This window comes from Chrysemys picta, chromosome 13 (genome assembly GCF_011386835.1).
Source record: "Chrysemys picta bellii isolate R12L10 chromosome 13, ASM1138683v2, whole genome shotgun sequence".
NCBI classification, from domain to species: Eukaryota; Metazoa; Chordata; order Testudines; family Emydidae; genus Chrysemys; species Chrysemys picta.
The window spans coordinates 3,592,082-3,615,267 of record NC_088803.1 but is presented as its reverse complement, the minus strand read 5'-3'; the positions used below and the strand labels follow the sequence as shown (position 1 = coordinate 3,615,267).

At 48.0% G+C, this 23,186-nt stretch overlaps 1 gene segment (V, D, J or C); it reads right to left on the bottom strand.

Annotated features, from left to right (window-relative positions):
* The window catches only part of LOC122173242 (Ig mu chain C region secreted form-like), a 1,717,225-nt gene that overhangs the window by 1,495,875 nt on the left and 198,164 nt on the right, over positions 1-23,186 (bottom strand).

Genomic DNA, 23,186 nt, shown 5'->3' with positions numbered 1-23,186 from the left:
AGGGAAGTTTGTGTAAAAGGGCCCTGAGTGTCTGCACGGAACTCGCTTCCTCTTTTTGTGCCAGGCCCTGCTCTGCTCTGTGTCACTGTGTCTCTGGCGCAGTAATAGGTGCCGGTGTCTGTAGCTGTCAGTGAGCGGAGCTGGAGATAGACTTCGTCCTTCGAGGTGTCCCTGGTGATGGTGATCCGGCTACTGAAAGCCGAGCTGTAATCTGTGGTGCCTCCGTCTGCAGTGCTCCGCATGCGCCCCATCCACTCCAGCCCTTTCCCCGGTGGCTGTCGGACCCAGCCCCAATAGTTGCTGCTGACAGAGACACCAGAAACCTTACAGGTGATACTGAGGGTCTCTGAGGGCTTCACTGCCCCCGGGCCGGTCTGGACCAGCTGCACCTGGGAGAGGACACCTGGGGAAAGGAGAACAGAGCTGACTCTCTCCTAGAACCAGTGCATTCCCCACCTCGGTGTTTCTCAGGATCCCATGAAACACTCACCTGATGGGGCGGCGAGTAGGAAAAGGGAGAAGAGCAGTGACAGTGTCATGGTGACGGCTAATGGAGAAACTCCCCAGAAGGCAGGACCAGAAAGTTCTGTGTCTGGGGAGAGACTGAGGCTCCTACAACCAGGGGTTGGTATTTAACAGGAGCCCTCGGGGCAGGGATTTGCATGAGGGTTTCCCAGGGTGGCTATAAGAGGTGGCAGAGGGTGAGCGCTCAGTATATGGTGATGTCCCCTTTGGACAGGGGTCCCCTTTACACCCCAGAGAGACCACACGCTCAGCTCAGCACAGCTGTGCATTGGTCTGTTGAATTGCCTGGGGCCCTAGAGACAGGACAGAAGTGGCAGGGTCCGTTCCTAAATCACCCACTCACTCCCTGCTGCCGTTGGGTAAATCCACCTAGTCACTATGCGTGCACAATTCCCACTCTTGTTACTGGGAAGTGGGAGCCCAAACCCCCTAGCCAAGTTGGTTAATTTCCACTTTTGTGACTCTGGGCCTCATTTCCTCGTTTGTAAAGCGGGGTTAACGAGACTTCCCTGCTTCACGTGTGGACTGAGAGGGTGAAATCCAGGACTGGTTGTGAGTCGCTGAAACGTTCCGGTGACAAGGAACAGAGAAGAACAGAGGCAGGTAGGTGGCTGGGCATCCAGCCGCCAGTGAAATCCAGTGAGATTGTGGTTCCTAAATCTCCCAGGCTTCTTAAGAACATAAGAACTGGTTAAAAGATAGGAAACAAAGGGCAGGAATAAATGGTCAGTTTTCAGAATGGAGAAAGGTAACTAGTGGTGTCCCCCAGGGGTCTGTACTGGGCCCAGTCCTATTCAACATATTCATAAATGATCTAGAAAAGGGGGTAAACAGTGATCTGGTGAAATTTGTAGATGATACAAAACTACTCAAGATAGTTAAGTTCCAGGCAGACTGTGAAGAGCTACAAAAGGATCTCACAAAACTGGGTGACTGGACAACAAAATGGCAGATGAAATTCAATGTTGATAAATGCAAAGTAATGCACATTGGAAAGTATAATCCCAACTATACATATAAAATGATGGGGTCTAAATTAGCTGTTCCCACTCCAGAAAGAGATCTTGGAGTCATTGTGGATAGTTCTCTGAAAACAGCCACTCAATGTGCAGCTGCAGTCAAAAAAGCGAACAGAATGCTGGGAATCATTAAGAAAGGGATAGATAATAGGACAGAAAATATCATGTTGCCTCTATATAAATCCATGGTGCACCCACATCTTGAATACTATGTGCAGATGTGGTCGCCCCATCTCAAAGAAGATATATTGGAATTGGAAAAGGTTAGAAAAGGGCAACAAAAATGATTAGAGGTATGGAACGGCTTCCGTATGAGGAGTGATTAATGAGACTGGGACTTTTCAGCTTGGAAAAGAGACGGCTAAGGGGAGATATGATTGAGGTCTTTAAAATCATGACTAGTGTAGAGAAAGTAGATAAGGAAATGTTGTTTACTACTTCTCATAACACAAGAACTAGGGGTCACCAGTTGAAATTAATAGGCAGCAGGTTTAAAACAAACAAAAGGAAGCATTTCTTCACACAACGCACAGTCAACCTGTGGAACTCCTTGCCAGAGGATGTTGTGAAGGCCAAGACCATAACAGGGTTCAAAAAAGAACTAGATAAGTTCGTGGAGGCTAGGTCTATCAATGGCTATTAGCCAGGTTCAGCAGGAATGGTGTCCCTAGCCTCTGTTTGCCAGAAGCTGGGAATGGGCCACAGGGGATGGATCACTTGATGATTCCCTGTTCTGTTCATTCCCTCTGGGGCACCTGGCACTGGCCACTGTCAGAAGACAGGATACTGGGCTAGATGGTCCTTTGGTCTGACCCAGTAGGGCCATTCTTATGGAATAAATGAAAATATATGAATGAGAGACAGAGTTATAAAGAGAAAAGATTCATTCCCTGCTGAAGGCCAATAGAAGATAAAAGTCTGTTAGGATTTCATATTTATTTGCAGATATTGTGGAAGACTTTGTGAAGGAGATATTCCTGCATGAATATTGTTGTGTCTAGAATCAGAGCTTTGTATTTAAACAGGGACCCACTGAGGCAGGGCCATACAGGTCGACTTGACCCAACCGGGGGCGGGGGTGAGAGGTGAAAGCGGCTGGCAAGATTTCAGGTTAAAGGAGGGTGCGCTCTCAGGGACTTGTCCTCATTTTACAACAGAAGGAGAAAATACATTTCAGATTTGAAGGACTCTGGGCCCAATGGATTGTGGGATGGGTTGGGGGGATATAACAGAACACCTCCACGGGAGTTAGGTGGCTAACTCAGGAGCTTTTGAAAATACCTCTCTCTCTGCCTCAGTCTCCCCTCTCTGAACCAGGGGCTGGGATAGTTTCCCGGCCTCCGGCGGCGTTGTGGGGATAAAGGCAATAACCGCTTGTGAAGGGCAGAGATGCCCCGGTGAGGGGCCCCACATCGGTTATAATGAACTAATCACCTTCCGCTGCATTAATGCGATAAACGTCCCAGTTTGCTGAAAGGGCCAGAGCCTCCCTGGTGTAAATCCAGAGTAACTCGAGTCTAGTGGAAGCAGTTACGGTGACTTTACACTAGCGGAGGATTTGGCCCCAGAAGCAATTCGCTCCATCCGTTGGGTCTGATGCAAACCCCAACGCGCTTGTCCCCTTTACACTGAGAGACGCTGTCCTGTGAGTCTGACACAGGGACGGGCCCGGGAGAGCCAACGTGCCAGGTCTGCGAGGGGAGAGCGACTCAGAACAGGACTCACTCCGGATTGGGGTTCACAGATGAAGCGAGGGATCTCCGCACCGCAGGCCCAGCGGGGCTCTGGGCAGGAAGGGGAGACACGTTGTCCGGGAATGGAAGGGTTAAAACTGATGGGAGGTTTGTGTGACCTGGGTTGCTGGGTCTCCTGTGGGAGCCCGGAGCAGTGTGTGTGTCACTGCTGCCCCCGCCCGGCTGCCAGGAGAAGGGCAATTCCGCAGCCTTGGAACACAATATTCTTCTAACTCTACCAGGTATTCAGAGGAGGAAAATATCTTCCAAAGCTGCTACAGCGAAAATCACAAGGAGCAAAAATCCCATTTTCCCTGGTGTTGGCGGGAAAAGTTCTCAGGGGACTGGCTGGTCACTGCTCAGACCCAGGGGCTGAGGATTGTGTCTCCAGGTGCAGCCTGGGCAGAGAGAGGCACAGATTTAAACAGGAAACTGTCTCCCTCATTTGCATACCGCCCCATTATAAGAGACACACACTCCTGCTGCCAGGGATCTGACTGACTCACCCTAGGGCTCCGGGTGCAGGAGTCAGACTGTCCCGTCCTGTGTCTGTGCAGCGCCGGGCACAGGGCACTGGGGTCCTCCTGACACTTTCGGACCCCTGGGAGGAATGAACAGCTCCCTGCAGTGACTGTATTTCCTCACCCAGGAACTGAGGGCCTGGCTATTGTGAGGTGATATTGGGGATTGGGGGAACTCAGCTCTGGAGCCCCGTTCCACGTGCACAAGGGCCATGCAACGTCCAGTCAGGGGGGTTAGTGTCTGGGGAGGGGTCGTGTCCCAGGGATCCATTGGGCTGGGCCACCCGCTGGAGAGGGAAGATTTCCCAGGGCACTGGGAGGGATTTGGGACGGAAGCCCCTTTCCCTTCCCGGCAGTGACCGGCTACATTGAAATGATCCATGACACTAGGAACGTGATCTGAGCAAGCCTGGCTCGTGCTTTGGGCCAGGTCTGGGGCCCACCTGTGGGTGCAGGTGGGAGAAGCTGCGCGGGGGGGCGGGGAACCAGCACCAAATCCCACAACCAGCACCAAATCTATCACCACTAAACATCATCACCATGAGATCATTTATTTTGTTAATTATTAATAAGCAATAAAGTGTAGACAGAAGCTTTCTCCTGATTGTGTTTAAAGAACTTGTGTGATATGAACGTTACGTGTTTCTAAACCATCCCCAGGATGTAACATTGAAGGACAATGTCTAGTATGTCTAGTATAAGGGAAGCATCTAACGTTCTTTCAGAGCTTGACGCAAAACCCTTCACAACTCCACGGAAACCATCCCGTGTAGTGCAACGTGAGCTGTGTCAGGCCCTGTGTTCATAACCCTGAGGCAGCAAAGTTGCCAGTTGCTCCTTGAAATGTCAATTGTAAATGTCTTCAGCAGAGGCAATGGACTCATCACTAGAACAGAGCTAATTAGATGAAGCGGATGCTTCCTTCAGAGGATCAGCAGCTGTGATTGAAGCAGAAAACTCTCAGAGCGATCAGATTAGTAGAAGAGTCCTGGGCAGATTGATTGATGTGGGTAAAATACGAAATCCGACTGATTATAATGAGACTACTGATGGGATTGAGGAATGAAGGATTTTGCCCAATATTAGTGAGGTCCTGGGGCCTGGGCCTCAGCCTGTCAAAGACTCACTGTCATTTCTGCAGGAGCTGGGCGAGATAATCACAGTAGAGATGATGGTGATAGTAAAATCTATTTCCTCTCGACACTTCAAAATGTCATGTCTTAAGGGACTTGTCAGCAGTCACACTGGGAGTCTGTGACGGATCAGGGAACTGAATCTAAGTTTGTGAGCCCTAGGCTAATGCCCTTATCACCTATTCTCCAAATATTCACAGGCTGGCGGCGAAAGCAGGACGGGGGGTGGGGAGGGAAGGGCAAGGATTCATGATTCCCACTGAAAGAAAATCAGAAGTAAACTTCTGGTGGGTCTGATCTCTGGATCTCCACGAGCTGCTGTTTAAACGGGGCACACTGAGTGAAAAACTGTGTAACAAAGTCTGTCTGTCCCTAGCCTGATACATCCCACACATACCCATCTCTCTCTCTATCTCAGTCCCTATGCATACCCACCTGTCTCTTCCTTCTCTTCTGTCTTTATCCTTCTTTCTCTACAGGTGTCTGTCTGTCTGTCTGTCTCCTCCCTAATCACTTCCTCTTGTGTCATCCACGATCCCCATCGGACTCCCTCATTCAGATTCTGTCAGGAAAAATCCCTCTCTCTTTGCCTTGCCAAAGGATTTTTTCTCGCCCTCCTTATCGCCTATAGTAAGCGGGAATCACATCGTAATTAATACCGTCCTTTGTCCCTCTGGCTTCAAAATATGTGTCGATGGACAGGCAGCTGGTGTGCTGAGTCTGCCTGTTATGCTGACAAATACAATTTCACTGTTTCATTCTGATCTCTTATGCTTCTGTATATACCAGTTGCCTCCTATCTATCTATCTATCTATCTATCTATCTATCTATCTATCTATCTATCTATCTATCTATCCCCATCCACCCCCTCTATCTATCTAACTATCCTCATCCACCCCCTCTATCTATCTATCTATCTATCTATCTATCTATCTATCTATCTATCCTCATCCACCCCCTCTATCTATCTATCTATCTATCTATCTATCTATCTATCTATCTATCTATCTATCTATCTATCCTCATCCACCCCATCTATCTATCTATCTATCTATCTATCTATCTATCTATCTATCTATCTATCTATCCCCATCCACCCCCTCTATCTATCTATCTATCTATCTATCTATCTATCTATCTATCTATCTATCTATCTATCTATCTATCTATCTATCCCCATCCACCCCCTCTATCTATCTATCTATCTATCTATCTATCTATCTATCTATCTATCTATCTATCTATCTATCTATCTCCATGCACCCCATCTATCTATCTATCTATCTATCTATCTATCTATCTATCCCCATCCACCCCCTCTATCTATCTATCTATCTATCTATCTATCTATCTATCTATCTATCTATCTATCCCCATTCACCCCCTCTATCTATCTATCTATCTATCTATCTATCTATCTATCTATCTATCCCCATCCACCCCCTCTATCTATCTATCTATCTATCTATCTATCTATCTATCTATCTATCTATCTATCTATCTATCTCCATGCACCCCATCTATCTATCTATCTATCTATCTATCTATCTATCTATCTATCTATCGTGCCGAACTCACTCTCCTGCACATTTATTTGTTGTAGGGGAAAGTGATCTCACTCTGAGCAGGAAGGATTTTGCAGCAATATTTTGTTGCTACTGTGTTAAACTTGGCTCCAGACTGAATCAGTAAATGGCCCAGATCCTCAGGTCATGTAAAGGCCCATAGCTCAGTTGGTTTGTGTGGAGTTGGACCAATGGACACCAGCTAGGGTCCAGGAATCTTTTGGGGCCGGTTTGGGACATGTTTAGAAGGACATGGAGAACGCAGAGTAGAATGTTTTGAGAAGAATTTGGACCCAGGAGAGGCCCAAGCGAGGCAATAGAGGAGGGGGATACATTTCAATAATGTCACGTGTGTGGTTAAACTAACTAACTCACTCACTCAGAATCCTCAATCAGAAAGAGCGAAGTCAGGCTTTCATGTTCCCCACTCCTCTCTCTCTGTACCCGGCTGCCTACAGCAGACATTATCTCCTGTCACACTCCTAGACAGGCTTGCTCAGGGTGTTGGGCATGGGTGGCAGGGCGTGAGCTGACTGGGCAGGAAGGATTTTGCATGAGCGCTCTGTTGCGCTGTATCACTGTGCCGTCTAGTGCAGTAATACGTGGCGGTGTCTGCAGCTTTCATGTTGTTCAGCTGCAGATAGACCTGGCCTTTAGAGCTGTCTCTGGTGATGCGGATTCGGTCTTTGATACCCGAGCTGTAGCCAGTTACTCCACTAATCCAGATCACTCCCAACCACTCCAGCCCCCTTCCAGGAGGCTGCCGGATCCAGCTCCAGTGGTTGCCATCAACAGAGGTACCGTAGACAGCACAAGTGAGCCTGGCAGACTCCGTGGGCTTCACCTGGTCTGGTCCCCACTGCTCCAGCCGGATTTCTGAGAGAACACCTGCAGCAGAGGAAGAAAACCAGTTCGACCGCCGTTGTATTTGCTTATGGATAAGTGCCTCCCACATCCCCAACGGAGGGGAGTTGAGAAGCCTGGATTTAAACCGAACACGCATTGAAGCACATTCTTAACCAGTAGCATTTGGGTAAAGCACACTGAGCTAGATTTTCAAAGATATTTAGGCACCTAAAGATGTAAACGGGCATCTAGAGATTAGATGCCTAATTGCCATTGAAAGTCAGTGGGCGTTACTGGCATGTAACCTGCTAGATGCAGGGTTAAATTTAAACAGCTGCTTAAATATGTTGCTGTATTCTCTCCAGAATGCCCAGCGGCTACCAGGATGGAGCTCTAGAAAAGCCAACAAAACAGCAACAACGTACATGGTGGGGCAGCCAAAAGAGAAAGGAAAATAAACAGTGAACCCATATTATTTTGCAAAGGGGGATATCAGTCACAAGGGGTCAGCTCAGATTCTGGTTTGTGACACTGAAAAACATCAAGGGCGTTTGTATTTAAACAGGAGAGTTGATTCAGGGATTTGCATGGCGGTGGCGCACAGAGGGTATAAGAGGTGACAAAGGGCTGGCAGGGGAAGCTGTAGTTAGGTGAGGAGGCCCCTTGGGATATGTCTAAATCTTACAGGGGGGAGAGAAAGAATTTCGATGCATGGGGGGGGCAGCCTCTTTCTGCTCCCCAGACTGACCCACACTGGTGAGGATTTGCAATAATATTGTACAGCGACAGGTGCTGAGAGCATAGAGTAAATAATGCATTATATCCCCACCGCGTTGTTGGATTCTATTGTATTTATTAAAAAACCAACGAGGAGTCCTGTGGCACTTTAAAGACTAACACATTTATTTGGGCATAAACTTTCCTGGGCTGGAAACCACTTCATCAAATGCAACAGATGTTTGTTGTTGATTTTTGCTGAAACAGACTAAGACGGCTACCCCTCTGAATATTGTATTTATTGTAACCCACATACTCATTTCCCCCCCAAATGACTGTGTTAATAAGTATCTGTTACCTACTCTCTATACATATCCAGCATTATTCAGATTAAGAGCATCAGTTTTAGGCATTTCGGAGGAAATAAGTAATCAATATATCCCTCTCTTCTGACCTCCTGTATAACACAGGACAGGGAATTTCACCCAATGATTCCCACATCAAGACTAGACTTCTCTTTCTGCCAGTCATGTCTTGTATAAAGAGAAGTCCAGTCTTGGTGGTTGAGCGATAATTAATTAAATAAGGGTTGGTTGGTTTTTCACCTTCCAGTGTTTGCAGAGGTGTCTCCTGCCGTGTCCTCCCTCACACAGTAATATGTGGCGGTGTCTGTTGGGATCAGCGAGCTCAGCGGCATGTAGAACTCACTCTTGCTGATGTCTCTGGAGATGGTGGCTCTGTCTCTGACAGAAGGGGCATAGACAACTTCGCCATTAAACTTAATACCTCCCATCCATTCTAGCCTCATCCTGGAGGGCACCAAATCCAGCTCCAATAGTGACCTCTGTGATTGGAGTAACCGGACACGGCACAGGTCAGTCTGAGAGCGTCTCCGGGTTTCACCTTCCCTGGACCGTACTGGGTCAACTGGACTTGAGAAAGGGCACCTACACCGTACACATAAGAGAACTTAAAGCCAATAGTTCTTTATGTTCTCTCTCTCTCTCTCTCTCTCTCTCTCTCGCTGTCTCTCTCTCTCTCTCTCTCGCTGTCTCTCTCTCTCCTGCACCATGTGTCTCTTCTATCCATCCTTCCTTCTGTAATATCTTTCTCTATCTCTCTATCCATCCTTCCCTGCTCAGTCTCTCTCTGGCGATGAAATTTTCAAAACCCTCCTATGGAGCAAGGATACTAAATTTGATTCTAATGAGACTAGGGATTAATAAAAAAACCTTCGGTGGATTTGATAATCCAACCCTAAATCTATTATTTGAGTCAGATGTCCATTATCACCCAAGGGAAATTTACATGATGCGATGGCCAATAGGAAAAAGAAAATTAATAACAACTTCATTCTCTTCTACGATGTCAGCCTGAAAATTCCCTGGTGCTCTTTATGGGCAGACAAAGCACCTCCCTAAATTCAGCCGTTTATGAGAAACCAATGATTTGTATGCAGGTTTCACGCAGCTGGTATCAGATTTGGAAGGAATGACAGAGACATATCTGTTAGTATTATTATTTCTATCAGAGTAAAAGCCCCAGGAGAGTTTGGGGCCCCATTGTGCTAGTGGCTCCACAGACACATAGTAGGAGACAGTCACTGACTCAGAGATCTCAGGCTCTACGTTGACAAGAAAGGTGGAATTATTATCCTCATGTACAGATGGGAAACTGAGGCACAGAGAGGTTTAGGCCAGGAGTTTCAATGCACTCAACTCAAAATGAATTGTGCAAATCCATTAGGATCCTACCAAAATTGCAGTTTAAGTGACTTGACCAGAATCGGACAGGCAGTGTGTGCCAGCTCTGCTGACTGTTAAGTCAGTTCCTTGACCACAAAACGATCCTTTCTCCAGCTTTGGTTTACTTCACTGGGAGATGTGTGCACTGTGAAAGTATTCAGCCTTATCCTCTCTTTTCTACACTTTAGAGATAGGAAGCAGTGGGACTCTTCTGTTCTGGGCTCTGGAAGGAATTTGGTGTCCAGCAGGTTAGAACAGTGGAGAGTACGATTCAGGACTCCTGCGTTTCATTCCCAGTTAGGGGAGGGGGCTGGGCATCAGGACCCTTGGTTCTGTTCTGTTCCCTGCTGTAGGAGGTGAGTGGGGTCTAGGGGTTAGAGCAGGGGGACCAGGAGTCAGATCCCTGATTCTGTTTCTAGTTATGAAAGGAAAGTGGGGAAGAGAATGGGAGTCAGGATTCCTGGGTTCGATTTGGAGTTGTGTGTGGAGAGTGGGGTCTGGCGGCAAGAGGCCCAGAGTTTTGCTTTTAGCTCTTGAGGGAGAGTGGTGTCTAGCAGTTAGAACAGGCTAGATTTGGAGGCAGGACTACTGGATTGTTTTCATATTTCAGTGTGTGCCCTTGGGCAAATCATTTCACTCCTTGTGTCAGGGCGATCCCCTCCCACCGTGAAAAATGGAGATAACTGACCCCGCCTTCTGTTTGATTCAGTCTAGGGCGTTGCGGTGCACTGGTGCTCCTGCAAAGCTGAGAGATGCTTCCCCTGTCTGGCGATGAGGAGGGTTTAGCTCTAGCATGTACCATGGCATGGAGGCCATTTTCGCACAGCAATAGGTGGCGGTGTCTGCAGCCGTCAGCGAGCCCAGGTGCAGGGAGAACAAGTTCTGGGAAGAATCTCCAGAGACTGTTACCTGCTCTGCACAGCGGGGTTGTATTGAGTGGCCCACGAAGAGCCCACGAAAGGAATATTTTCATGTTTATTTTGATGAAACGTCTATATTTTCTGCAAAGAAAAGCCATCATGTTTGTTACTAATCCTAATTCCTTCAGCAAATCATTCTTCTGTATCTATACCCTCGCCTCCCCCTACTGGAAGATACTTACACCCTGGAGTGGCCATTAAGAAAAGGAAAATCAATAACAAATTCATATTGTTTAATTAAAAAGGAAAATTTCCCTGTTGGAATCGCCAGGTCTGTGTCTGGGGAGAGACTGAGGCTCCTAGACCCAGGGGTTTGTATTTAACAGGAACCCCCCCCCCCCCGGGGCAGGGATTTACAGGTGGGTGTGACCCAGCAGGGATGGGAGATGAAAGGGGCTGGCAGGGGGAGCTCTGGCTAGGTAGGGAGCCCCCTGCAGGACATGCCAGTGCCTCTCAGCTGATAGATACATGGGGATCTTCCCTTGAGACATATCTGTGCCAAGTGGTTTGGAGAAATGAATCCAGCTGCTACCATAGATTCATAGAGTACAAGGACCATTATGGGCATCAGCTCTGATCTTCTGCATAACACAGGCCAGAGAATTTCACCCAGGGCTTTAATTAATGAATGAATTATAATTGCTGTCTAATGTCCCCGAGCCCTAGCATTGGAAGAGGACCTCATTGTGCAAAGCTGTGTCGATACGCAAAGCCTGTAATTTCTAGAGTATTGTCTTTTAGAAAGAGCTGTCCATTCCCAGCTTGGTTCCATCCACAAAGAATTAACAAAGGGATAGTCTAGGAAGAGATGAAGATGTTCTGACCCAAAAAAAAGGCCCTTTATTGCATCCTAGCTCTCTGTGAATATGTCTGATAAAATGTGATCTCCCTTTGGAATAAGTCAGCTAGAGCATTTAAAGAGGAAGGATGGTATTGGGATGAGTCATTGGGCTACACGTCAGGAGAGCTGAGTTCAATTCCTAGTGCGCATTCTCTTTCAAACTCTTTCTGTGGCCTTGGTCAAGTCACTTAATCTTTGCGTGTCTTATCTATATGATGTGTATATGGCCCCCATTCCTATTGAACCTCAACGGCTCAGAGATTTCAAGGGTAGAAGAGATCATGAGATCATCTAGTCTTGCCTCCTGTACAACACAGTCCGGAGAATCTCACCCCAACATCGCTCTATTGAGCCCAGTAGCTTGTACCTGACTGAAGCATTTGTGCCAAAAAAACCCCAAAAAACATCTTGTCTGGAGTGAAAGCAAAGGTACCACAGTCAGAGCATTTATCCTCAGAGCACCACTGTGAATACATTCATCACCCGCTTACAGGTGGGGAAGAGAAGCAGACAGTGAGGGCCGGATTTTAAAGGCTTCTGGGCGCCTAAGGATGCAGACATGGGCCCAGTAGGATTTTCAAAGATGTGCAGGCACCTGGGGCCAGATTTTCAGAAGTATTTATGCTCCTAGTGGAATTTCAAAAGCACCGAGGTGCCTAATACCCACTGAAATACCCCCGGAAGAAGTCTCTGTCTCTAGAGTCACAGCCCAGCACCCAAACCACAGGGCCCTTCTTCTCCTTAATTGTCTGCCTCAGTTTCCCTGCCTGTCAGATAGTGTCCACGAGGCTTCTTGACTTCACAGATTGGTGGTGAGGGCAAATTAATGGCTTCGCTTTTTGTAAATGTTTTGAATCTCTCTGTTTATAAATCGCGATGGGAGGATTTTCACTGGCACCCGGGAAGTGAGGTGCCCAATTCCCACTGAAGGTGGTGCCTAAACCCCTGTAGGCTCCTTTGAAAACCTCACCCAGGAGTCCTCAGAACAGGGACCAAACCCTGAACTCCAGAGATGGGACAGATTTTTAAAGGGGCAAGTCCTTATCCTAAAACACCCTCCCTTGGGGAATCTGAGTGTGAAGGGTGTGTTTCCCCCACCTCTTTGTCTGTCTCTCGCCATCATCTCTCTGTCACACTCTATCTCTCCCACTGTCAGACTCCATCTGTCTGTTGCACACTGTCTCTCGCACTATGTCTCTCTGTCACACAGTCTCTGTCACATTCACTCTCTTCATCTCACTGTCACACTCATTCACTCTGTCTTTCTGTCACACGGCCTGTTTCTCTCACTATCTTTCAGTCACACACACACAGTTTCTTGCTCCTTCTCACTGTCACAGTAATTCTCTCTCACACACACTCATTGTTTATCTCTGCCGGCCTGTCTCTCTCTCTCTGTCACACCCCGTCTCTCTCTCCAAGCAGGGAGGTTTTTGCAGGGTCTCTGAGTCACGGTGAGTTACTGGGCTCCACTGGCGTATCTCACCGCGCAGTAATAGATTGCGCTGTCCGCCTCTCCCGCGCTGTTCACTTGCAGGTACACTTGGCTTTTTGCTGGCTCTCGGGTGATGCTAATCCGGCCTCCAAGAGCTGAATTATAGTCCGTGCTCCCTCCACCCCAAAGTACCCCCATCCACTGGGGGGGTTTCCAGCTGGCTGCCTGACCCAGTTCACCCCGTAATCAGTGACTGAAAACCCGGACACAGTGCAGGTCAGTCTGAAGGTCTCCCCTGGTCTCTTGAGTCCCCCGTCAGATTCCTCCAACTTGATCTGGGAGTAAACATCTGTAGGAAAGGAAGGACACAGGGTCAATATGTCTTGCACTGAGACTGGGATCCTCCAAGGGTCCTAAGGGAATTAGGCTCCCATTGAAAGCCAATGGGAGCAGGGTCGGCTCCAGGGTTTTGGCCGCCCCAAGCGGCGCCAAAAAAAAAAAAAAAAAAAAGCCACGATCGCGATCTGCGGTGGCAATTCGGTGGAAGGTCCTTCGCTCCAAGCGGGAGTGAGGGACCGTCCGCCAAATTGCCGCCGAATAGCTGGACGTGCCGCCCCTCTCCGGAGTGGCCGCCCCAAGCACCTGCTTGGCAAGCTGGTGCCTGGAGCCGGCCCTGAATGGGGGTTGGGAGCCTAAAAGCCAATTGATTTCATTGAGGGAACGGCACCCTTTGAAAATCAATAGACTCTGGGCACCTAAATACCACTGCAGCTGTGCGCCTAACGCCCTTAGGCACCTTGGGAAATCACAGCAGGAAACTTTGGCGATTAGTTCTCCCAGGCCATTAAGACCCTGCCCTTACACGATGGGAAGAAGACCAGGACAGCGATGGCTACGCAGTTTCTCGTGTTCCCGCTGCAGAAATCGGCGCTGGAATGAAGGCTCTAATGTCAGCCACCTGAAGTGAGACCAGATGCAGCATCGTCCATCACGCTCTGTGTTTAAACAGGGAACTGACTCACCTGATTTGCATGAGGCGTGTGTGTGGTGGGGAGTATAAAATGGGGCCCAGTTTTTAAAAGAGTTCAGAAGAGTCAGATCCCCAGTTGGGGTCAGTCAGCTCTCACGCCATTGGAGTCAATGAAAAGTTCAAAAAAAAAAGAACTAGATAAGTTCACAGTGGACAGGTCCATCAATGGCTATTAGCCAGGCTGGGCAGGGATGGTGTCCCTAGGCAGAAGCTGCGAAAGGGCAACAGGGGATGGATCACTTGATGGTTCCCTGTTCCGCTCTTTCCCTCTGTGGCACCTGGCATTGGTCACTGCCGGAAGACAGGACACTGAGCTAGATGGACCTTTGGTCTGACTCAGTCTGACTGTTCTCATGTTCTTATGTCAGGGGCGGGCAAACTTTTTGGTCCTAGGGACACATTGGAGTTGCAAAATTGTATGGAGGGCCAGGTAGGGAAGGCTGTGCCTCCCCAAGGAGCCTGGCATCTGACCCCTCCCACTTCCTGACCCCTGACTGCCCTCCTCAGAACCCCTGACCCATCCAACCCCCCCTTCTCCTTGTCCCCTAACCACTACCTCATAGGACCCCCACCCCTAACTGCCCCGGGACTCCACCCCCTATCCAACCACCCTGCTCACAGTCCCCTGACCCCTATCCACACACACCCCTTGACAGGCCCCCCAGGACCCCACGCTTTTCCAACCCCCCCTGTTCCCTGTCCCCTGACCCCTATCCACACCCCCGCCCCCTGACAGGCCCTCTGGGATTCCCATACTTTTCCAACCCCCCCCCCGTCCTCTGACCACCCCCCAGAACCTTCGCTCCATCCAACTGATTCCTGTCCCCTGACTACCCCCCAGGACTCCCCGCCACTTATGCAACCCCCCGGCCCCAGCCCCGGCTCCCTTACCATGCCACTCAGAGCAGCATGTCTGACAGCCAGGCTCCTGGCCAGAGCTAGACACACCGCCATGCTACTCGGCAGGAGCTCGCAACCCTGCAGCCCAGAGCGCTGCCCGCAGGGTGGGGTGGCTGCGGGGGAGGGGCCGGGGGCTAGTCTCTCCGGCTGTGAGCTCAAGGGCCAGGCAGGACGGTCCAGTGGGCCGGATGTGGCCCGCAGGCTGTAGTTTGCCCACCTCTGTCTTATGTAATGGGCTAGATACCTGTCTAGGGTCAATTGGCCATTGCCCCATTAGATTAAATGGGCACCAACCCCAAGATGATGTAAACTTCCCTATATGAATTTGAGACAATGGGGCCACATCCCCAGCTGGGGTCAATTGGCTGTAGCTCCACTGGACTCAATGGTCAAGATTCACAGCTGGTGTAAATCAGTAGAGCTCAATTCGAATCAATGGGGCCAGATTCCTAGCGGGTGCAAATCTCCGTAGCTCCGTTTGAGTCACTGGCCCAGATCCCCAGCTAGGGTAAATGAGCAGAGATCTATTGATGCCAGTGGAGTAAGGCAGGTTTATATCAGCTGTGGTGGTCTCACTCTCTAACACCGCTGCATTTCAATATATGAGATGCAAAGGATTCTGGGAAATAACCTGGACTGGAGGAGAAATATTGTGTCTGTGATTAGGGGGAAGACATCAAGGGGGTCGGCCTGATTTCACAGGCACGTAGGGCTGCAGACCCTCAACCTGAGAACTGCATGGTCAGGGGAGTTGCAGGGCATTTAAAGAGGGAATTTAATTGTTCAATTTGCATCTCTGGGGAGATAAAATCCCAGAAGGGGTGTTGGGAGACTTGGATTCACTTCCTAGCTAGGCAAGCAATCCACCCTGTGCAGCGAGGGAGACGTGAAGAAGGAAATCACTTCTGCTTTCTTCCTCCCTGTCCCTCCCTCCCCCATGAAGTTGCGGGGCACCTTTAGTCTGAGTTTTAAAAATTTCTGTCCACCAGCAGACCCCAAATGTCTCATCCTGTGCATCCAAAAATAGCAAAATCCCAAATCGCTACTGAAAATGTACATATCTGACCCCCACCACTATAGGATCTGAACAGCTCACACCCTTTAATGCGTGTAGTCTCACAAATCTCCTGTTGGGCAGGAGTATTATTATCCCCAATTTGTAGCTGGAAACTGAGGCACGGGCAGACTAAATGACCTGATGTTGGTTACAGAGGATTCCGAAGCAGAGCAAAGAATTGAACCCGAGTTTCTGTTTAATGCACTAACCCCTGGACAATCCTTCCTCTCTAGGGAAGGGAAGTTCGGTGAGGTCTGTCTGGGTCTTTCTTGATTGGAAAAGGCAAGAAAAGGCATTTGCCAGGGGAAGAAATGTTTATTTTAATCACATATAAAGCTGGCAGGAGTCTGTGTTTATTTTTTACTGTAAGGACCTGATCCAGTGCCCTGTGAAGCGAGTAGAAGAAGAGCCGTTTCATTGAGTGGGCATTGGCACAGTTCCCGAATCACAGCTGAAATGTGTGTAAACAGGTCTTCCCCCTAAGGGGAGAGCTGAGCTGTGTGGAGCTTTCCCTGCAGCTGCTCGAGAGGAATCAGAGCCAGTGAATGGTTGTCAGGCAACATTGGTTTTTGTACTAACCAGGCACGGACGCCAATCATTGTGTCTGTCTCGCACAGTAATACAGGCCCGTGGTTTCTGCTTTCAGGTCAGACATTTGCAAATTTAGCAGACTGTTGGAATTATCTCTGGAGATGGTGAATCGCCCTTTGACGGCCTGGGAGTAATATATAGTTGTTCCACTGGAGCCACTAATATAGGCCACCCAGTCCAGTCCTTTCCCTGGAGCCTGACGGATCCAGTGCATATTATAGTCAGCAAAGGTGAATCTGGAGGTTTTGCAGGAGAGGCGGAGGGAGTCTCCGGGCTTTTTCACACCCCCTCCGGACTCCACCAGCTGGACATCAGACCGCACCCCTGAAAATACAGAAAGGATAAAATCACTGTGGATGCAATAGCCCCCGGATCTCCAGTTCTTTAAGGGGCTGAAAAGTCACCTTGGCAAAGTGCTGCAGTGAGAAACAGGTTTAGCCAAAGCATCCCAATGATCCTGCGCGGAGTTCTTGGCGGGGAAGAGCAGGTGGTGATGGCACAGAGAGATCTGGGTATTATTCTGGCTCACAAAACTCCTCAGCGATATCACTGGTTTTAAGGGGGAAATTTAATCACATAATTTGCATAGGCTCTTCTTATAAGGGCCTGGCAGAAAGTCAATGGGCGTCTTTCCCCTGAATTCAGCCACTTGCGCCAATGTCATAAGTGTCCAATTGACTTTTCCAGGCGTTCTGCTAGGGCGGGTGCAAACCATTGACTTCAACAGGCCTTAACAGAGTAATTTCATAGCTTCCTGTTCCACAGCAGTTATGGCAGAAGGGACCATTAGGTCATCTACACTGATCCCCGTATATCACAGGCAACTACATGTTCCTCTCCACCGAAATCTTTAGTAAAAGGTGAAAGATGTATACGATCTGAACCCTTTACCTCTGTATTGAGCCAAATAACTTGTGTTTAGCTAGATAGATAGATAGATAGATAGATAGATAGATAGATAGAGGGGGTGGATGGGGATAGATAGATAGATAGATAGATAGATAGATAGATAGATAGATTGGATATTCAGTGTTAAAGCCAATTTCTTTCTTTAAGATGAAGGGAAGTTTTAAAAATGTTCTCACTACAGTGCTGCAGACATGTGTGCATGTGATTACAAATGACACACCCAGAAGTACCGCTGATGTCATGACCCTAAAGTAAAGCATGTGTTCATAAGTCTTTGTGGGATGGGGGCTTACGGGCCTGATCCTAAGCCCTTTGGAAGTCAGTATGAGTCTGTGAATTGACTTGAGTGGGCTTTGGACCTGGTCCTGTATTATCAAACAAATCAGCTGTGGGTATTTGAGCTGAAGATATTCATGGTGGGAGCTGCCCCCTCCAGGTGGCTGCTGGTACAATAATACACAGCAGTGTCCTCTAATTCCAGGCTCCTCAGTTCCAAATAAAAATGACTAGACTTGTCCTTGGAGGAGATGATTCACCCCTGGATTGCAGAGGAGTAGTGGTTGTTAACTGGAGCATAATAATAAACCAGCCACTCCATTGTCTTCCCCGGAGCCTGCCTGACCCAATACATGTGATAATTGCTGAGGTCCAAACCTCTCACTGAGCATTTGAGTTGGGTGGATCCCCCAGGAGCTGACTTGATGGGGATGGACTGGGTCAGACCCACCTGTGAACGGGCACCTAGGAAAGAACCAAAGGAGATTCTGGAATATCACTCAGCATATTGGGCTAGGTGAGGCAGATCTGGAGTCTGACCATCTTATGGAAAGTGGCACATCCAACCTGCTCAAGAAAGCTTTCCACTATGGTGAGAATGACAGAGTACTGTTACCCCTCTTCTATCCTAGCCCCATCTAAATCTCCCCAACCCCCTGAAACAAAAATACAGCCAACAAAACAACCATCCAAAAAAACTTCCTCCAAACAGAGTTTTCACCCTCGGAAGTGAGAAGACCGGTATATGCCATGAAGTCCACTAGGAATTTTGTGATCACTATTAATTTTCAGAGGAAGCTGATCAGAAATTACAGTGATTGTCATCAAAATAAAATTTTAAACTAAACATAGAGAGAGAATGTCAGAGTATGGAGATGATAGATAGACAGAGATGTGTGTGTGTGTGAGAGAGAGAGAGAGAGAGAGAGAGAGAGAGAGAGAGAGAGAGATAGCAACTATAAATATATGTCAATGAAGATATGTTAAATTGCTACAGATGAAATTCCAGTCCATAAAGGTCTCTCCGGGCTTCACCACGCCTGGGCCGGACTGGACCAGGTGAACTTGCGACAGGACATCTGAGGGGAAAGTAAAACATTGCATTAATGTATGAAATCATTCCCCATCACTGTGCATTTACCTTCCCCTGCAGCAGTTACTTACATCCCGGGGCAGCCAACAGGGACAGGAAAAGCACCAGAAACTTCATTATTTGCAATCGAGGACTAAAATGTGACCAGCCAGCAGCAGTTCTGTGTCTGGGGAGAGACTGAGGCTCCTAGAACCAGGGGTCGGTATTTAAACAGGAAGCCCCCTGGGGCAGAGATTTGCATGCGGGTTTCATTCCCTGAGGATAAAAAGGTCTGTCAAAGGGAGGCTCTGGCTAAAAGGGGACATGTCCCCAGGCACAAAGGGGGAGAATTCCGCTGTGATCCAGAATTGAAATCTTAGCTTGTCACCACGTGCGGAGAAGTAGCCTCGGCGCATATGTACATAGGACCATAGTGACAGACAGATGGGGTCAGTCCCAAGTTCCATCTAGTCCAATATCATCTGCCTGACGGTGGCCGTCACAGATGGCTCAGGGGAAAGTGTAAGAGACCCTGCAGTGGGCAGTGTGGGGTAACCTGCCTTCCACGTTAGATCTCATCCTTAAACCCTGAAGCACCAGGTTTAACATCCCTTTCAAATACAGGTTATGATTAGCCTAAGATAACTTCATATCCGTATAAATGTCCCGTCTGTTCAAGTCACGATTTGTGACAGGAGCCCCGTGTTTGATCCCGTGAAAACCCGAGCTGAAGGATAACACTGGTTAAACCACTGAACTGGGACTAGATAGAGCAGAATTCCTTTTCTCCTTCCGGCACAGGCTGCCCATTTAATCACTGTGTGCCTCAGTTTCCCCACCTGCAACATGGTGGATAATGATACTTCGCTATCTCTCATGCGTTCTGTGAGGACACAATGTGTTCATGGTTGTGAGGTGTTCCCAGTCTGTGCAAATGGGAGTCAAATAATAATAATAATTAATAATTATTCCAGCCCTTTCCCTGGAGCCTTTAGGACCCAGTACATGCTGTGGTTGCTTAAGGTGAACCCGGAGGCTTTGCAGGAGAGGCGGAGAGAGTCTCCGGGCTTTTTCACATCCCCTCCGGACTCCACCAGCTGCACCTGGGACCGGGCACCTGGGAATAGAAACATATTATAAATCAGATCAATGCTAGTTTCAAATGCTCCTACATTCCTCTGCATCTCCAGTGTACTGAGAGAGAGAAAGAGAGAGAGAGCGAGTGCGAGCGAGCCTTCCAAAGCTGTTACAGTGAAAACTAAATGGATCCAAAGTCTCATTGTCCCTGGTGCCGGAGGGGAAAGTTCTCAGGGGACTGGCTGGTAACTGCACAGACCCAGGGGACTGCGCATTGTCTGTCCGGTGCAGCTTGGGCAGAGAGAGGGACAGATTTAAACAGGTTTCAGAGCAGTAGCCGTGTTTGTCTGTATCAGCAAAAACAATGACGAGTCCTTGTGGCACCTTAGAGACTAACACATTTATTTGGGCATAAGCTTTCTTGGGCTAGAACCCACTTCTTCAGATGCATGGAGTGAAAATTACAGTGGGCGGGTATAAATATACTAACACATGACATGATGGGAGTTGCATTACGAAGTGGGTTAGTGCTAAGGAGGCCAATTGGTAAGGTAACTCACCTTTTCATGTGTTAGTATATGTATACTGCCTACTGTAATTTTCACTCCATGCAGCTGATGAAGTGGGTTCTAGTCCACAAAAGCTTATACCCAACTAAATGTATTAGGCTCTAAGGTGCCACAGGACTTGTCATTGATTTTACAGATTTAAACAGGAAACTGTCACCCTCATTTGCATAGCTCCCTCCTTATAAGAGACAAACACTCCTCACCTCAGCTGTAAATGACTAAGACAGTGGCTCAGAGAGGGGTCCGTACTGTCTGTGATTGTGCTTTTCTACATGGGAGCAATAAACAGGTCCCTTGAATGTAGGGCCCCATACAAAATCTATTCTAGTCAAGTTTCAGAGGGGTAGCCTTGTTAGTCTGTTTCAGCAAAAACAACAGGGAGTCAAGTGGCACCTTAAAGACTAACAAATTTAGACTAACACGTCTGACGAAGTAGGTTCAAGCCCATGAAGGATTATGCCCAAATAAATGTGTTAGTCTCTACAGTGCCACAGGACTCCTCGTTGTTTATTCTAGTCAAGTGGAGGTTCTGTTCTGAAGACACCCCCAGCCCCCATATGCACAGTGAGGCTGTCGTTCGGTGGGGTCAATGACTGGGGTCGGGTCACAGGTTTCCATTGGGTCGGGACACCCACTGGAGGGTCAAGATTCCTGGGGCGCTGAAAGCAAGTGGGGCCATTCGTCTTCCCAGCAGTGACCCGCTCAACGGAAATGTGCATTGCTTCACCTGGGCCGCTCTGGTCTGCAGCAGTTTAACCTGGGAACGGACACCTGCAAAGAGCACAGAGAAATCTCAGTCAGAGAGAGGATCAGCAGCGGGATCGGTAGAGAGGGGAGAGTGCTCACTCCTAGGTACTTACATGATGCAATATAAAAGAGAAGACGAGAGAGAAGCAAAGTTTTCATCTTCCCTCCTGGAAATCAGCTAGGAAGAGGCACGAAGACCCAGAGGGAATGACACAGATTTGACTTTTGCAGGGACCGCTGAAATAAAGAACGGAAATATTCTAGTCTTAAGAGGAAGCAAAATAATCATGTGCCTACCCCGCCCTCTCATGCAAATCATGGGTAAATTAGTTCTCTCTGTAGTCCTCATAAATGTGGCATCTGCCTAGTAGTCATCAGTTAATGGTTCATGTGGATGAGACACATTGTTATCGAGGTATGTCCTAGAAATTGAAAGCAAGTTCACAGCCCCCATGTGCTAGGCGCTGCACAGATACATAGTCAAAGTGAGTCAGTCCCCTGGTAAGGTGCTACATCTTTAACCCTCATATGAATATGAGATACCTGGACACGTGGGTGAGTCAATGGGAGGAACACAATTTATTATTGTTGTTATTACCAGAAATATATATTAGGATCATCTAGTCTGACCTTCAGCATAGCACGGGCCATGCTGATGCTGACGATGCTACCGAGGCGAAGCAGGGTGATCTGTTAGGATGGAGCATTAGGCCGGGACTCAGGAGACTTGGATTCAGTTCCTGCTTTGCCCTGGTCTGCTGGATGACAGTGAGCAGGTCCCTTCTCCTCCTCGTACCTCAGTTTCCCCATCGGTATAAAAGGGGCTAATGATACTTACCTCTCCTTAAGAAGAGCTTTTAGATCTGATGAAAAGCAGCTACTACCACTGCTAGGAAGAGAAATGCCCACGGTGTTTGTCCCTGAACACAGCTGTAAGGAATGTACACCCGGTAACTTGCTCTAGAGAAATGTGGAGGAGGATCAAAAGTGAAGGGAGAAGAAATTTAGGAAAACACATGAGAGACACGAGCACCCAAACAATTCAGTCTTGTCCATGCCAATGGTCGGGCTGTCCACACGCTTTTAAGAGAACCTTGATCTATTTACTATCCAGGTGGTTCTTTACTTAGTCCATCCCTTTGTAGCAAGATTGCCTCCTACTGATTAAACGTAGGACACTTTCTCTACAAGAGATTTTTCCAGATAAGGTTGGGGCATAATCTCTTTCTTTCTTTCTTTCTTTCTTTCTTTCTTTCTTTCTTTCTTTCTTTCTTTCTTTCTCTTTCAGTAAAGACTTGTTTTATTCGATTATTTAATGGTTTAAAAAAAAACAACAACAATGTGGCAGTTGTATACCTCAAATCACATTGGTTGCTTTTTCCAGGATATGTGGTGTGTTTCACTGAATCTCGCCATTCTTCTTTCTGAGTTCTCCCTGTAGTCCTCAAATATAGGATGCTGAGCTAATAGTAACGGGTTAAAGGCTCACATGGGGGGTGATATGGATTATTATTGCAGGTTGGCTTAGAAATCCAAAGGAACTGATAACTCTGAGTGCTGGAGGGACCTGAGCCAGCATCCTTCTCCATTCTCTAGGAAAGGTGGACTTGGTCCTGCGTGAACATGGGCGGATGGATTTGATGGCCTTTCCACACCTACTTTTCCATCATTGCAGGATCCCATGGGGCCTGGCCCCAACTAGATCAGCTGGATTTCAGAGAGGACATCTGCTGGGGAATAAAAGAGAAAATACATGAATGAGAGACAGAGTTATAAAGAGAAAAGATTCATTCCCTGCTGAAGGCCAATAGAAGATAAAGTCTGTAAGGATTTCATATTTATTTGAAGATATTGTTGAAGACTTTGTGAAGGAGATATTCCTGGATGTATATTGCTGTGTCTAGAATCAGAGAACAGGGACCCATTGAGGCAGGGACATACAGATCTGTTTCACCCA